The sequence below is a fragment of the Microcebus murinus genome, chromosome 13 (genome assembly GCF_040939455.1).
Source record: "Microcebus murinus isolate Inina chromosome 13, M.murinus_Inina_mat1.0, whole genome shotgun sequence".
Classification (NCBI taxonomy): Eukaryota; Metazoa; Chordata; class Mammalia; order Primates; family Cheirogaleidae; genus Microcebus; species Microcebus murinus.
The window spans coordinates 6,684,635-6,689,182 of record NC_134116.1 but is presented as its reverse complement, the minus strand read 5'-3'; the positions used below and the strand labels follow the sequence as shown (position 1 = coordinate 6,689,182).

The 4,548-nt window shown below is 56.9% G+C and overlaps 1 long non-coding RNA gene across 1 annotated transcript; it reads left to right on the top strand.

Moving 5' to 3' along the window:
* Nucleotides 1–1,639: 1,639 nt before the first annotated feature.
* On the top strand, nt 1,640–4,243 carry LOC105864231 (uncharacterized). Its single transcript, XR_001150896.2, has 3 exons — nt 1,640–1,867; nt 3,560–3,803; nt 4,004–4,243. It is a non-coding gene; the product is annotated as an uncharacterized LOC105864231 (long non-coding RNA).
* The last annotated feature ends 305 nt before the right edge of the window (nt 4,244–4,548 follow it).

Sequence of the window (4,548 nt, the reverse complement as noted above, 5' to 3'; positions counted from 1 at the left end):
AGGGGAAAATCGCTTGGACACCAACTTGGGCCAGTGCAGGGAAGCAGACGTCCACCCACCCCACCCTCGCCCTAGGGGCTGTTCAGAGGAGCCAGGCCGGAAGCCACTGGCCTGTCCTAACTCTACAGTCCGTGAGATGCTGTAGGTCGAGTAATAGTGAAGTCACCATTGAAATTCATCACAGCACAAAGCACTGTAGAGTGATGTGTGTGTGTTTGAGCGATGACTAGCATAAAGGTTTTCCGTATTGCAAGCTGCTGTTCTGTGGGTAAGCATTTGCCAGTGGTGTGAGTGCATGTGGTGAGTGTAAGAGAGATGAAATTATTACATCTTTTTGGCTTACTTGGGTCAATTTGCAAGCCCTCAAGGCCTGGCAGACGTGAATAGGTCTATAGCCAGTTTCCGCATCCGTCAGTGTAATTTGCAAGTGCCCCACCACACATAAGGGGGAAGAGGTGTCTAGAGATAGAGGGCTACTGCCCCATGGCCGGCCAACACTAGCCTGATAAGACGGACCCCTACTGGGGCACACTCTGCGCACTGTTTACAGTTGGTTTCCATCTCCAGGCACTTTCTGGAAATGGGTGGAAGAGAGGAAAGTCAACAGAACCCTGGTCAACATTCTGCCGTGTCACCGCTGCTTCTTAACTTGCTATGTGCCCAGCAGTGCTCTGGGCTTCACCAATACGACTGGAAACACCTGGATAGGCTAAACACCTTGTGTAAATCATTACACGCAGCGGTAACCTTGCATGTGCTTTCTCAACTCTGCACGACCACGTGTTTCTGACATGCTGGCGCACACACCCCAACACGGAAGGGGGCAGGTGGCGGCGTATGGCATGGGAGAGGGCACCAGCGGGACATGCCTTGTGCGCTTGGACTCTGCGCTGTAGGTAGAGGGAAGGTAAGACCAGCAGGCAGGGCAGAGAGGCAAGAAAGTATTATTTGCTGGGTATTGACATAAAACAACAGCAAAGAGCTTTAAAAGACAGGACAGGATTAAAGTACAATGGCAGGGGAGCCTGTCATGGCAGACATCAGGGAGCCCCCAGGCTGGAAAGCTGGTATCACAGGCTAGACCCCACACGGGGAGTCAGACCGCATGCAAGGTGGAGTGGGGGTGCCCAAACCACAGCCAGCCAAGGGGTCGGGGTGGAACACGGCCCTGAGCGTGCGACAGCCAACAGCAAGTCAGGGTTTGATGATAAGCATCTGGGGAGTGAGGTGGGTCGCTGGGGGTGGCAGTGCGGATGGAGAGGGAAGAGCGGACATGTACAGAAATTGATTACTTGTTTTCTGTCCAATCTGAGAGAAAGGAGAAGCAGTGTTGTCTCCTGGACTTGAGCTTGGGCAGGTGGAATTGCTGCCTTCAATACCAACTGAGTCTGAAGGCAAACCTGTTATTCCCGGCAGGAAGAGGGGATTATGAGTTAGGTAAACCTGAGCTTAAGGCAACATTGAGGTATTTCTAGGAAGATGGTGCTATAGACTGAATGTTTGTGCCTCTCCAAAAATCACACTGTGAAACCCTAACCCCCAAAGCAGTGGTGTTTGGAGGTGGGGCCTTTGGGAGGTGATGAAGTCACAATTGGGATTAGTGCCTTGTAAAAGGGACCCAGAGAGCTCCCTCGTGGGTCCTGCCATGCAAGGACACAGAGAAGATGCGTCTATGCACCAGGAAGGGCCTCACCAGGCACCAGATCCACCTCACTTTGTGCTTGGACTTCCAGCCCCCAGAACCGTGAGGGATAAACACCTGCTGTTCACAAGCCGCCCAGACTGCGGGACTCTGTGAGGGCAGCCTGAGCAGACTGGGACAGGTGTCCTCCAACCAGAAATAATGATTCTGGAAACTGGACAAGAGGTAAGCACAGGGTAACGTGAGGCTGGGAACAGAAGTCACTGGTCGGGAGCGCGAAGGGGAAGGCCAGGGCAGGGGTGGGGCCGTGCCTGCCACGCTCCGTGTCGGCTCCCGGGAGCAGCGCTGATGCCATGCCTAGGCCCGAGGGGGCTGCAGGACCGGAGATCCCCTGGTTTCCAGCCTTGTTTTGGACGAGCACACGAGGATGCCCTCCTTCTGTTGAACTGCCTAGGCTGATTCGGACAAAGATGCAATGAGGAACGACAAAGGAGTCCTGCTCCTGTGCGCAGGATGTGTCAGTCCTGCGACAGGTGACGTGGGTGAGGCTGGCTGGGCCGTGCCAGGAGCATGTGCCTGGAAGACAACCCCACTGAGAGCCACAGTGTGGGAGCTGAGAAACTGTGACAGAAAAGTGCTCGCCCTGTTGCTCGGGCTAGACGTGCCGCGGCAAGCGCTCCTTAGGACCGAAGCGTCGCCAGGACAGACACGCTGTGTGTGCAGAGCCTGCGGACAGCCCACAGCCGCAACTCTCGGCATCACTGTCCCGCGTCCTAGCCCCGCCTCCCTGCTTCAACACTGACTTGGTGGCTTCAGCGTTACCCAAGGAGGAGGCAGGGCGGGCTGTGTGGCCAGGCCCCCAGCTCATGCGGGGGCTGGGGAGCAGGAGGGAGGGGGCAAGAGCCTGCAAAGACCCGGGCGCCCTGGCACCGCCAGCCTGCAGAAGGTCACTGCTAACCGCCACTGGTTTCATGAAGCAAGGGCCCCCTGGAGCCGCAGGGCTGCGCTCGCCCTCCCAGCGTGTTCTCGGGGAGGGGCCGCAGGAGTCGAGCATCTCTCCTGGGAAAAATGAAGAGAACAAGCAGAACTGGAGCACTCGCTGCGCTGCGGAATTCAACCACCCCGATGGGTCTTCAGAGCTGAACACAGCCGGGCCAGGTCCCGACAGACACCGGGCACAGAACCCTCCCACTTTGTTCAGCATCTTCATGGCCCCTCTGATTAGAGCCTCTGCTCGTGAGCACAGAACCAAGGACTCGGTCAGGAGTGGGAGCCCCTGGGCCTGAGCCAGCACCGAAGACCTCGGCACGGACTCCCAGCATGTGTGGCCAGGGCGGCCCCTGTGACGAGGCCATGCCGTGTACCTGAGCATCCTACCTGGCTCCCGCAGGGCTCTGTCTGCTGGTGCCCTGGATCCGTGGGCTCCTTTCGGAACCAGCGCTAGACCTCGGAGGGCCACAGAAAAGTCTGGTCCATCCGTGGACTGAGACGTCCCCTTCCAGTGGTCCTTCCCCAGCGGGGGCTCCCTCTGTTCCACGGAGAAGCGGAGGGTCACCCGAGAGACAGCGGCACTCTCCATGTCTTCGGAAAGGACCTCGCCGCTGCCCGAGGCCCACTGGAGATCACGGAAAGACTAGAAGCTGGAACGTGGGCTGGTGCCCGGCGGCCTCCACGCACGGCAGCGTGTGCGGAAAGGACTGGCTCCTCACGGCCGCTCTCTCGCGCAGGTGCGCGTGGCCGGAAGGGCCAGAGCCCCACCTGCGGAAGGCTGGGTTAGGCAACCGGAAGAAGGCTCTTGTTTCTCGCATTTTGTCCCAGTTCGTTTTATGCACACGATCTAAGGGAAATGCTCCGGGTCCTGTTCTCCTTTGTGCACATCGTGTGGCAGGCCTTGATGCTGGTGTTTTCTTCTCCCAGGAAGCACAGGATGTCCCTCGTAGAGCACACCAGCATTCTTAGCTGTGTCACCTTTTTCATGGGTTTCGTCAGCACATCCCTCTCGACACTGAGTTGCTGGCGTAGAGCTTCCTCAAGAAGAGGTAGGACAAGTCTGTGGGAGACGTGGTGAGCCAGTGGCACCAGGGAATAGCGGACACGCCTCTGACTGACAAGGGTCAAGTGTGGCCGGCGGGTAAGGCCGGCAGGAAGGAAGCCGAGGGAGGTAAGTCGGGGTGCTGCCCACGTGTCCCGGGGTGCGTCTGCTGTAGGCCATGCCCCGTAGAGCTGGGATTAAACCATGGTCACAGGCAGCTGGTTAGCAGATGCACGTGGCTGTCAGAGGCTGAACCAGAAACCACATTTTAGTTCTCACTTTGTCAACATCGGCATCTTCTGAGGCTCTCACTCTTCTTTCCTACTTAGTTGTCAGAGATAAGTGAACATCCCGTGTGGTCTCAGAGCCGGTTTCTTCCTGCAAGGCCTTGCTTCACTCACTCCAACACAGCTGGGTGACATGTGTCCCCTACCCTGCACAGGAAGCTGCTCGAGAGAATGGGCCTTCCCTGTGTCTAGCCAGCGGCTGTGTCCCAGCACCTAGCAAAGTGCACCCAATAAATATGTGTCAATCAGTTCGTCGATTACAGTAATTTATTCACCAGACTCAGGGCATCCCTCTGAATGTCAGTCCCGCTGGAAAATACAGCAGGTGAGGATGTATGGACAGGCTGAATAGCTTTGCACTCAGGGCATACTTGGGCTGTTGCTAGTTTTGTTCACTTTTTTAAATCCCAGTGTCACTGTGGGGAGTGTCCACCCCTTGTGCACTAATGGATATGACAGAGCCCTGCCGACCGCACCTGGGAGCTGGAGGGAAAACGGAAAACAAAACAGACATCTCACCCTGCAGTGGGGAAGAGCTAAACACGCAATAAACGCAGGACAGGCAGGAAAGGGTCTGCACCAAGAAG